Below are 13,645 nucleotides of genomic sequence, written 5' to 3' on the forward strand. Positions count from 1 at the left end.
GAAGAACTAGAGAGAATGTTGACCCACTCTGGCTATCAAACTTGTGGGTCTTTCTGATTTTGGAGCAGTAGTTTTATGTCCAGCTATACTAAATTCTTTAAAATTCTGTTGCATATAAAACTTGTACTCTTTCCAAAGGACTGAGCCTCTACCCACTATGTGCTGTAGTCAGTGTTTTGGTAAGACAGTGGCACATAGGATGTCAAAATCAGCACTGTACATCTTCTTATTATTATCATCATCATCATCATTATAATCATCTTAAGAGGACATGAAACTTTTAAGAACTCCCCAAATATTCTTTTTTTTTTTTTCCTAAAGAAAATGCATTTTCTAAATGCATTCAAATAAAGTCTGCAAAGAAGTAATAATGAAATAATGATAAAATCTCCAAAAGATGACTGGTAGAAGGCAAAAAAAAAAAAAAAAAAGGATAAAAATACATAAAAGGAAAAGAAGATATGTGGGAAAATTAACATTTCTTACATAACAAATAGACTTCAGCATTAAAAATATTTGAATTTTCAACATTCGTAACAATTTGGTAGCATATATCACAGTAATTTGCAGCAAAAATTGTGGTTATGAATGAGTTATGAACTTCTGAAAATTTCACCCATTTCATTTTTTAACTTCGTGTTTTAGTTTTACAAAAGGATATTGCAAAATGACAAAATATTTGTGAAAGAAAGAATAATTTCAGCACTTAGTTTCTAGAAAATTCATGTCTGATTTTATCTCACTGATCTATGATTTGCAATTACATGTTATGTCACTGGATTTAGTACTTTTTATTACACCCTTATTTCACTTACTTTTCTTCCTTTTCTGTAATCTCTTAGCATCTGGTGTTGTTTCAGAGAGAAAGCTATCAGTTTTCCCGCCTATTTGCCTTTAAATTACATCTATTTGACTGTGTTATTTTTCCTTCAATTGCTTTTGCCACTTGGGGTCTTAACAAAGGAAAACTACCTCTAAGATGATATTTCAAAAATAATTTAGCCAGCCTTCATGCATTGTTTTCTGAAGTAGCAGCACAATCAGTAGATGGTAAAATAGCACCAATGGCTTCTCAGAGGTGATGTGTCCCATGTCAATGATAGTTGTTATTCAAAACCTGCTGTCATCCTTAAACAACATATCACTCTCTTCTTAGTCTTTTCTAATGCTTGCAACCTGAAAAAGAAAAGTTATTATTATTATTATTATTATTAATTATTTTCCCAAAGCAAATACCAATCAATTCTTGTCTATACAGTGTTTGTACAGTGAGGCCCCAATCCCAGCAAGTAATTCTGCAGATGTTACAATATTCAAAACAGACAACATAACTTTGTCTATAGACAAACTCAGTGGACCTAAGCTTTACGAATTTTTAGATACAGTTTTTCTGGGAATTTCCTCTAGAAATTATCCTCCATTTTGTATAAAAGTTCAGTCCATGCTATTTACCAAAGTAAATTGTGTTTTTTTTTTTTTTTTAATGAAATAAAAACAAAAACATCAAAATAAAACAAGCAAAACCAAAACAGGTTTCAAGCTTTCTGACCAGTTACTAGATCTATGAAAAATCCCCAAGCTGCATGTGCCGTGTCTCAAGCAGCTGAGCTGGGTTAGCCAAGAAGCTGCTTTGGAGTCCTTGAAATGGGTTCAGCAGGACAAAGCTCTTGTAGACCTATAGCTGGCAAGAGCAGAACCCCATGAAGGTCACCGACGCTAGGGCTAGTTTTTTAGCTCCACCTAGTGGAGTTTTGGAGGTCTTCTCTGCACGTTTCGGTCGGGTACATTTGCAAGTCGAATTATTAGGAAATTTATCTAGTACTGATTGTTCTTCGACCACTTCAGCCGTCTCAATCTTCCTATATTTGTGTTGTCTATGTCCCTCTCTCTCTCCCCCTGAGACAGAAGCATATCAGTCTCCTACAGTGAGGACTCAGTGCTTTCATCATCAAGGTTGACTAATGCTCAAAAGCATAGACATTTGGTTGGATTGTTTTGAAAGTTAGAGTACACAGATTCAGTAGTGTAAATCTAGGAAAAAGCTTATTGAAGTAAAGGAATCTGGGAAGAGAAAAATAAGCAATTTTGTAAAGGTCAGTAGATTCTTCTTTAAACCATAGACTAAATCTATTTGATTTCAGATCCCAGTGGCTTTTACAAAGCACCACTATTTTTTCTGAGAAAGTGGACTTTAAAATAATAGCCTTGAAAAACCTAGACTGTCTTGTGTGCACATGTAAGTCTTACAGACCAGGTGGATTATATTGTGTATGGATAGACTGAATTGCAGAGAAATTATATTTTAAACATCAAAAATCCTACCATTTGTAAATAAATGTTAGGTACCTTAAGGGAGTATGCAGTATTCCTTTTGCTTTCTCTGTGCATAGTGTAAAGCAAAGCCAGCCTTTTCCAGGAATTCAAAGGAAGCCTTATTCCTACAGTCTTCTCCCAGAACTGACTTCTGGGGTCAGGAATAGGGGGTGAGGAATGCAGCAGACCAAGGGAAACTGGAAGGTATATAAACCCTTTGCAAAAGAGGTTTCTTTCCAATTTGTTAGGAATTTGAACTTTTCTCTTTTTGTGTGTGTGTGTGTGTGTGTATGTGTGTGTAAGAAGCAAATGGACCTACTCAGAGTATGCCAGGAGCACAGAGGTTGTCAGACTACTCAGACTTATGGTTTCAAACTGCCTTAATGTCTCTGGGATGATTTAATTGAGCTGAAAATCTTGTTAAAATCTCTACTATAGTAATAACCATTTCTTAAATTTGGAATTCATTTAAATTTGCTATATTTCATGAATAATATAATATTAATTATCCAAAACAGCACTCTGGAAATAAAGTACTTCTGAAGATCAAAAGCGATTGATTTTGCCCATTCAGGCCACGTCACCATCTGGTCCACAAATCCTTGTCACAGCACAGTTATCTCAGTGTGTTTTGGTCACTCTTTATTCATTTATTTTTGTTGTTGTTGTTGTTATTAACATGAAACAGAATGAAAGATTCAGATGGTTTAGGTAAGCAGAAACCAAAAGATCTGTGTGAGGGATAAAATGGACTCCCTGGCTACAGCTAAACTGCTTTTCCCTAATGTCTCACAAGTGAGATTTACTTGTGGGTTCTAGAGAGTTCCAGAGAGCGTCTTTTCCTCTCCTCTCAAACTGTGGAAGTAAAGCTTGCAGAAGGCTACCATTTAGAGAGGCTCTGAAGTACTCTGTGCCTCTGAAAAGCCACAAACTCAGTCCAAAGTCATCAAAAACTTGAAATATCTAAATGTTAAATGCAAAGCTAAAGCACACGTAATTCCTCTGAGAAGTGGAGGAATGGGTAAGAAATCAACAGAGGGACTGAGTAAATAAGCTCGGTTCAGAATGTCTGGCTGAAGCAGTCAGAGACTCCAAATGGGTTATACTCATAAAGGGAAGTCTAGATGATTCTAAGATCTATGCAGTCTTGTAGCATGCTCCTGTCTGTAATAAAACTCTAGGGCAGCAGAGGGTGTAATGCAGCAAAGAGCAACAATTCATAGACTTTTTTTTTTTAATTATTTTTTTTAATGCTGTTGACCTCCTGTGTCAACAAAATAAATAAATCTAGAATAAATTGAAAATGTTGACAAACATCAATTTTGCAGGAATGGAGAAATGAAGAAAGAAACATACATACATATCTCCACACATATGCATTATTTATCTAACCACTGCCATTAATTTGGTCTAGAAATTAAACTTCATAGGTGGATCTGCATTATCAGTTTGGTGGTCTGGAGGGGTCCTTTTTATTGTGAATATGCCTTTTGTTTATCCTTGGGAGTCCTGTGGTACACACTCAGAAACATCAGCAATGAACTTAATATCCTGACTGAAAGTCACTCACCGGGGCACTATCCAGAGCAACCCCTGGCAAAATGGACCCAAGGGCCTCCAGCAGTTGGCTTTCTGCATGTGCTATGCATTTCTAGAAACAACACCTGGTGCAAACTCCATTGTGTCTAAACATACAATGTAGAAATAAAGTCTTGGAGAGATAACAGGTCATAACGAATATAACCCTGATCCTTTCCTCTTTGCACTACATCAGTAAGTAACAGAAATAGAAGCAGTGATTTCTATCATAAGCCTAACATGTTCTTTTTTATACAAATGTGTTCAAGTAAGAGGAAAAATGCTTAGAAATCATATTGCTGTGGCTGTATATCAGCTTCTGCCTAGCTAATAATGGTAACTATGTAAACAACTATCATTGCCTAGCAATAAATAAATAAATAAATAAATAAAAATAAAAGTCTCAATGCAATAAAAAGTCAAACAAAAATCCCTAAGGAAATTAACTGGAAATGAAATGTACCAGTCCTTCATTAATACAGATTTACAGTTTCTAGGTGGTATCTTGTGGTGCGACACAAAAGTTGAGTTCATTAAAATTCAGGTTTATGAAAATAAATGAAGTCAAAATGATTACAGTCAAATCTGAAAAGTACTTTTGCCTTATTTTGTCTTTATCAGGAAACGTCTCTGATGCAGTAAAGAATATACATATAAATTGTCTTTGAACTGTACTGAAAGTGCAGGTACATATAATTGTCTGATAGTCAAACACTTAGGGTAAATGTATACCACAGAGCTTCCAAGGCTTTCAAAGATCAGAGCCAGTATAGCTGCGTAACCACTGCAGTCTGGGGAGGAAAGATTTATTATTTTGCTGCATGGTTGCGTAGCAAAAGTATGTTTCTTCCAAGCTGAATCTGGCTTGTAACTCACCCTTTCAAGCTGACTGTACATTCCAGAACTTTGTATTGTCACATCAGTGTGTGTAGAGTTCCCACACACACACCCTTAGTTTTCTCCACACGTATACAGCAAGTCTTTCCTGCCAAATTAATTTTATTTCTTAATTCTGTTTAACTTTACAGTTTGCAACTTCTCTTTTACCTGAACTAGGCTTGATGGAAAGGCTTAAGGTACCACCTGCTAAACTTGATCTGACCTAAATATATATATTTTTTTTTCTTGCTATAATTAATACACCATGCCTCAATATATTCTATATCTCATATATATCACCTTCTTGCAGAGAATTGACATGAAGATACTGAATTGATCTAATTATAAATCTATCAAAGTACAAGGTTGAATTTCCTACAATGATGAATTCTGACTTAAGTAAAGACACCAGAAGATGACCAAGAGAGGGCTGACAGTAATTAATTAATATATTCTACAGTTACCACTGGATATAGTCTACTGTGTATGAGACTGTAAGGTTAGTACATTAAAAGTAACAAAATATTCCAGACAGTACCTAGATATTACTTCATAACTTTACAATAACATATTGCAACTTTTATTACAGAACTAAGTTTTTTTCTGCCTCATACTGTGAACACACTATCAAGGGTCTGTTACAAAACCACTCTGAAGCCTGCATATTTATAGAAACTGTTGATAAATTTTGTGAATGATCAAGAATTGGATATAATGCATGTTTATATCTCAGCTTAATTATGTTTATAATACTTATGAACATTTAATGTAACTAGTAATCTATTGTATTTTATAATTGAGGATTTTCACTCAAGCTTTCTGAAGAGTTACTGCAATATGCAAAAGGAACCCACATCTAGTTTTTGAACCTCTGCTAATACAAATATATTAAAACTTGTTTTGCAAAACAAAAGAAGCCCTTATATATAACATTTGTTTATATACTATATCCCTAATAAAGTGATAAGAAAACATTCTTTCAGGAAACAGTAAAAGAAAAATCTGATTCAAATTCAAAGTAAAAATGCAAAGTTAAGGCACAAGATGAATGGGTAATAGGCAAGGGACATGGGGAAGTGACTGAGCAAGGAAGGTCTGGCTGAAGCAAAGGCATCTGGAGAGTTACTACAGCCTTCTTCCTTTACTTGGTAAATGGGAGTTTGCTGCTTGGTACAGGAAAAAAAAATAAAAATAAATAATAAGTATTGTGTTACATTCCCTAGGGCCACTGATAGCATTTTCAGTGCCTTTTGATTTATTAATTATAAAGTTTGGCTGAGACACCCACCTTCAGGCTGTTCCTTCAGTAGGAACTGCTCAAGGAGTATACACTTCTCAAACCTCTTCAGAGGGACAGATAGTTGATCCATTCTCCTTCCTACCTCTGGCCAAATCCTGTAGAGCATTGTGCATACATTCAAGGAAAAAAAAAAAATCAAAGATATCTCCACTGCCTCTTCGGACTGCAGCTAGTTTATGGATCATTATCTATCTCTGCATGTCCTGCAAAACTCCAACTCCTGTTTCTTATTTGATTTCAAGAATAAATCGAAAAGGGCAGCTCAGTCTTGTCACATCCCTTCCTCATAGTGTTCTGAAGGATCCTGGAGAACTCAGTCACTTCACCTGAAGACACATTACTAGAAAGGCATGTTGATATCAATTTTGGCCCTTAAAGGCAAAGGAGCAAAGGTCATGATACCTCTTGCCTATTTGTTAGCCTTCTGTAGTTCATACAGTTTTGTCATCTAATAAATTGAATTTCCATGAGGTGACTGGTGTTTCTTTCTGTCATGGATATTCCTAGCTGTAACCTAGACATAATTATTCTTTGAGTCTTGAATTAAGTAGCTAAACTGTTCACATATATTGTGTGTACAAGATCTGTACAGTTCTCCATTGAATTAATTACCACACAGAAAGCAGAGAAACAAGAGGGTTAATAGAAATCCCAAGAGATTCTAATTCATTTTGTATGAAAATGAGACAAATAACATGATCTACACTTTATTACTTCTTCATATAAAATAAAATAAAATAAAATAAAATAGAATAAAATAATAAAAAGAATCATTACTTTGTACAATGTATTTTTTCCTTTGAATTTATTATTATTATTATTATTATTATTATTATTATTATATTTTTCCCCATCTGCTTTTAAGTTGTAAGAGCTTTCAGCTTAAATTGAGCTCTTCATTCCTGGAACTGAAATCCTTTAAGATCCATTGTGCAGCTTCTCAGAGGCATCAGAATTTTCAGAATTACCATTTGGTTGCAACTTAACCTCATGGGCTCTAAAATCTTTCAGATACCTAAGATCCTCACTACTGTCTTTCATAGAGATACATGAATTGAGATGTTTCTGGAAGCAAAACAGCTACTATTAGGGCATGACAAAGACAAGAAAATCCATACAGTTCTCAAGTTTAAACACCAAGAATTCCCAATTCAGTTGGGGTAACCTGACTGAATCTCTGCATCTGAAGGACTGAAGGAAGATTAACAAGCAATAAATAAACAAGATGTACAAAAAAAAAAAAAAAAGGTTGGGGAGGGAGGCAGAAAAAATAAAAAGAACACAAAACAAACAGAAAAAAACAAAACCCTACAAAGTGCAAAAGAAAAGTAAGTTATGTATCATGTGCATGAGATAGGAGCAAATTTTGTCCTACAAAATTATGGTCTGGCTGCCCCGTTTAGGCTCTTAAGTTTAAAAGACGGTTCAAAGTTTTCATAGCTGAGGAAATTAGAGTTATATCAAGTCAAGAAAACAGGAAATGGACAGAAGAGGTATAAAAGTGTTTAAGGACACTGCAAGGGATTTCAGAAAGGAAAGATTTCTTTCCAATCTCTTTTACCCCTATCATCTGTCAAGTCAAGGACAAATATATTTTTTTGCAACTCTCAAAGTTCTGTTTTCTCCTCTTCTATTTGTACCTAATTATATGCACACCCCTGTCCTGTCCCTGGCACCACCATACCAGATGGTGTGCTCTTTACATGCTCAACCATCTATTTCTCAGAAGGCCAGAATAAAGTTATGGAAGGAAAGAAGCCTTCTAGATGCTGTTTTTGCCTCCAAGTTTGTACAAATATTAGTAAAAGTTCAAGCAATAATGGTTAAAAATAATTATTCTTTTAATTCAATTCCACAGAAAATAAAAGTATTTTGAACCTTGTTTTTTGTTGACATTGGAATCATAGCAAAAACTTTTAAACACCTCAAAAGAGATCACAGTGTGTTCTAATGTCGTTTCAAAATCTCAGATGTCTTTGTTGTGCTAAATGCAATGTAGTATAAATCAACAGACTTAGAAAATAAATTGCAGTGAGAAGTTTTGATGGTATTGGAGTAAAATATTTTGATTTTGTTGATAAAATCTATGTGTTCATATATTGTGTGATTTTTTCCTGTAAATTGTGTTGTCACAATTTGATATATGCCTGCAGAAAGGGAAGTTTTAGATAAAAGGAGGTTTTATTGATGGAGAACTGCTTCATCAAAAAGAAAATTCAGTTTGCTTTACCTGTAGGATTATTACATTTATATTATCTCAGAACTAGGAATGAGGACTTCTTTATTCTGGTTAAATATTGATGACATCAAAACAAAAACCTGTTTCAAAAACAGAAATAAATCATTATAGCAAAATATCAAACAGTTACTGCTGCTTGTGCTTTAGCCTATTGGTTGTATGTCACACAAGTACTGTCCTACCACCTCTGTTTCTTTAAATATGATACTTAGTGATTAAAGATAGTTGCTGTGTGCATATTCTATAACTAGTAGGATCAGGTATTTTATCATATATATTATCAACAGCTCTGATTTACTTCTTTACTTACTCTTAAGACTTTTTCTAAGTTTTTCTTCCTCCTCTCCTGACCCAGAGTAACTGACAGTTAACTTAGATATTCCCTGTTTTGTGTTTTACTGGCCCTGTGTAGTACTGAAGAAAAAAAGACTTTTTATGAGCTCCTTTAAATTATGTCATTATATATATATGTATTGGAACAAGAAGCCCTAGAAAGTGTAATTTATAAACGGTAATATTTTTTGCAAGGTGGAACATATGGTGGGACACTGTTCCTGCTTTGGTCCAATTTGTTCCAACTCAGAAAGTATGGTAAAGATGAGCACTTTATATTTTGATTTTCTTAATTAAAAATATGTTTTGTTTTGTTTTGTTTTTTCCTACCATTTCATTACAACTGGCTACAATATCTCTATTGGAAGGACATAGAATAACTTAATTATTTGCAGTCCTGAAACATACCCTAAGCATTTGTTTAAATTCTGTTGTTTTTAAAGGGTTTTATTGATTAACCTCCTTCTGATCAATATATATTCAAATATTTTAAAAAAATATATGTTTTAATTTGAACATGATTTTTCTAAAATAAAAGATTATCACTTTGTTGTTAATAGCGTGTATCTGGGAGTTCCATATTTCTACAAGATTTTCATATTCTGTGACATTGGAGCATCATCTGTTCTGATTATCATTAGGAGAATGATGGATTAACAATTTGGATAAAATAAAATCTATTTTGAAGTGTCACAGAACAGTGAATATAATCCACGTGTTAGCTAAAGGAAACTATAGCACAAAAAGTACTGGAAAATCACCTGCTCAGTGGAAAATCAACAACTTCTTGACAACTATAGTTGCTTCATTTGATTTGTTCTCTAGCCTGTTCTTCAATATTATGGCATATTAGGATTTTTTCACTCCTTGACCATCCAGACACTGCATGTTTTATCTTGGAAACCTCAGAGAAAGGAAGATTTGAATCCAGGAGCAGAGAAGCACTGAGCAATCTGTGCTGATTACCAGAGAACTACCATTCTCAAATACAAATTGTGAACTAGCCTTCCCAGAGAAATCTTGCCAGAAGTGAATCATTTTACATAGAGTGAACTGAAGAATAAGACAACATTCCAGAGGAGGTACTGATTTTTCTGTGAAATTTTAGGTAAGTTTGTCAAGATGATTTTTTAAGGAGAAAGCAAATCAAAATTTAGAAAAGGGTTATAAGTCAATAATTTTTTAACTGACTGAGATCTAATTCTATGTTTATTTACATGAAATAAATGCCGCATGCATTCAGTTTGTGGGTCTGTAGATAGAAATGTAGATAATAAATATATATTATCTAATTTACATATTTTAAAAGGTAGGCACTTATTCTCCCTGGAGGTATTCAGATAAAACTGATTGGATGGTATGTTGGATCAGGCAGGGAGAGTCTGCTTCATGTCTTATATCCCTGAGCTTAGACTACTTAATGTATTCAATTATGATACAATTCATTCTTCTATAACATTCCACATTACTGACTCAGCAACTGAAAGATTTTCCTTTCTTTGACTTTTACCATTCTTTTTTTAGGAACCAAACTTCACTGCAGTCACGTCATCTTGAGCTCATCTGTTTGGAGAATGATTGTCTGTACCTACACGTTTCCTTTGGATAGTCATTGGAGGCTGTACCTCAGAATCACACTGATGGTGCTGTTTACAGGCCACACATGCCTACACTTTGTGATTAAATGTAAATATGTATGTAACTGAAGGGAAATAAAAGGTGTTGTGCCAATTTTCCTCTACTTCATGCTCTGAAAAGCTTAAGATGGCTATCAAAAGTTTAAATCTCAAATGTTCCAGTGTTGCTCTTGTTTCTGCCTTTGCTTGTTTATCTGCTGTTTGTTTTAAAGTACTCAGCCTTCACCATGTGAGTTTTTGATAGTTTTTAGTGCTGTATTTCTGCTTCTGTACCTGTACACTACTTCAGTGAAATATATGAAAAAAAGCTTTGGGGTTTTCTGCCTCCAAAAATGTCATTATGTGCTTGTCAATTCACATTTATATCTTACTGTTTCAAAACAAACAAACAAACAACAACAACAAAAACAACAAAACAACACTGCAGTTAGGAACATCAGTGGCAAAGAAAAAGAAACAGCTACGAAAATACTAGCTTGAGCACTTATTATTATCCTTAGCTTTGGATAATTTCTACACTGAAGAAGTACAATACCTGACTCCAGGACAGAAGATGGCATTCCTATTGGTGAAAAGTTGAGTCATACAGTTTTCTTTTATGAGAGGATATAATAAAGAAAATATTTGGTTTGTGGGTTTATTTTTTCCCTAACTTCTAGAATTTTGTTTAATTTATAATTTGAGGAGACAGAAAGTTAACAATTCTCTCATTCTCTCTCAATTATGGCAGCGTCATTGTTTAAGCATTAATATTTTCCGGTTCAACTATTCTGTATAGCTAATTAAGTCAAGACATAGAAATATATCATTTCCAAAATTATTAGGGAAGCAAGACTGATAGCGGGGTCCACAAGTTGGTTGATAGTCAGCTGAATATGAGCCAGCAGTGTGCTCAGGTGGCCAAGAAGGCCAACAGCATCCTGGCCTGTATAAGAAGCAGCGTGGCCAGCAGGTCTAGAGAAGTGATTGTGCCCCTGTACTCGGCTCTGGTGAGGCCGCACCTTGAGTACTGTGTTCAGTTTTGGGCCCCTCACTACAAGAAGGACATGGACGTGCTCGAGCGAGTCCAGAGAAGGGCGACGAAGCTGGTGAGGGGTCTGGAGAACAAGTCTTACGAGGAGTGGCTGAGGGAGCTGGGCTTGTTCAGCCTGGAGAAGAGGAGGCTCAGGGGAGACCTTATCGCTCTCTACAGTTACCTTAAAGGAGGCTGTAGCGAGGTGGGGGTTGGTCTGTTCTCCCACGTGCCTGGTGACAGGACGAGGGGGAATGGGCGAAAGTTGCGACAGGGGAGTTTTAGGCTGGATGTTAGGAAGTACTTCTTTACCGAAAGGGTTATTAAGCATTGGAACGGGCTGCCCAGGGAGGTGGTGGGGTCACCATCCCTGGAGGTCTTTAAAAGACGTTTAGATGTAGAGCTTAGCGATATGGTTTAGTGGAGTACTTAGTGTTAGGTCGGAGGTTGGACTCGATGATCTTGAGGTCTCTTCTAACCTGGAAATCTGTGTCTGTGTCTGTTGGAGCACAAAGGAGAACCAATATCAGTATCTTTGCTTGAGCTTGTATAAGCACAAGAAGAATATGGCTCATTAATTTACTTTCTGCTGCCATAAACCGGAAACAAATCTATTGAAAATGAAAGCATAGCATTAGTATAACTGCCAGAAATCAAATCTAGAGACAGTAGACCACACCGAGTTCATTTCTCTGCTATGACAGCAAATATTTACATAACATCTATTTTACAAATCAGAACAGCTCCTGCAATCTTTTCATTCCTTCCCTTCATGTTAGGAGGCTCTTCTGAAATTTCACCTTGGTGGTGAAACATCTTCCAGTTTCCATTTGAAATTTCATCCTGATCAGTTTATAAATATTTATCTTATGAAAATTTTGTTCCTGGCTTTTTTCTTCCTGAAAAACTCCTAAAGAACTAAACTATACCAAACATTTGTATGCTTTTGTGAAGATAGATAAACTATTTCCTTTTAGTTTCTGGGGGGAAAAAAAAAAAAGTTTAAAAAAGTTTGTCTATTTTCCTGATCATTCTAGTAGCTATACTTTCATTCTACTGCACTCCAAATTCATTTTTACAGAAGTATGAAAACACATCAGTCTCACTGAAGTCTTAGCTTGTTTAGTTACAGTGGCCAAAAACACTAGAAAACTGAGGCGTGAAGAAAACAGCATGAAGTAATATCAAATTCTCAGGTAAATATCCATACTGAGCTCACAGTAGCTGACAAAAAGCACCCACTTTTACCATTAACTCAATTCAGATTTTGTGTCCTAAGCATGAGTACAAGCCAACCCTCAAAAACTTAAAATTTCACCAGCAGCAAACAACTAATTGTCACAAATACCAGAAACTGTTTGGAATAAGTAACAAATCCTCCAGCAACACTCTACCCACCTGTTCCTGAAAATAAAATCATACATCCTTTATGTTTAAAAAGTATGTTTAAACATTTAATTATTTTCTTCTGGTATTTTTATATAAATCTGTATGTTTTAATCCTAACATAAAACTTTCCAATAATGTGCTAATGATAAATGTTGCTATGTTAAACTACGCTTTTTAAATTCCTCTGAGCAACATCAGCTGTGCTTAGTAATATAATTTCAGTAATTGACAATAATGTAATAAAGTAATATAATAATATAGTAATAAGATAATTGGCATGGATGTTATGAATTACTAAGTTGAGGTTCCTATCTGTAATTATTATTAACATTAATTTTCCCTATACTCAAGGAATGTGAAATACACAGAAACATCGGGTCATCATAGAATGGAAATTTAGACTAGTTTGATTGTAGCTGATAAAAATATTACATATATATACACACATATGTGTGTACTTGAAAATGTAAATATGTCTTCTACTATTGGCATAGCATTTTAATGTAAATATACATACATGCACACAAATGTATTTGTTCCCAAATGAAATGTTTCCATAGGTGTCCCTGTCATCACCATAATAGTCATTTGTTGTAGATTTTTCAGAGACAGTAGTCTTCTTATGTTTTCTTAAAATGAACAGCAAAACTTGTGAGGTTAATTTACAATTAACTACACTGATCTATTTACACAGGAATTTATTTATATTGTAAGTTCTGTAACTGTGAACAGTTCAAGAAGATACCCAGGCTACCAGAAGGACACATACTTTTATCACACTTACCATAGAAGTGAACTGGCTATTGAAGAAATATCTATTCAAGAAATATACTTGCTTACAATGAATAATTTGAATGTTCTGACATTTTCTGTGAGAGAGGGGACAATGTCTTTTTACATAAGAAAACAGAATGAATTACCATCCCATATTTCTCCTGGTGCATAAGAAAGCCATGCTACATAGT

This window comes from Cygnus atratus, chromosome 2, assembly GCF_013377495.2.
Source record: "Cygnus atratus isolate AKBS03 ecotype Queensland, Australia chromosome 2, CAtr_DNAZoo_HiC_assembly, whole genome shotgun sequence".
Lineage (NCBI taxonomy): Eukaryota > Metazoa > Chordata > Aves > Anseriformes > Anatidae > Cygnus > Cygnus atratus.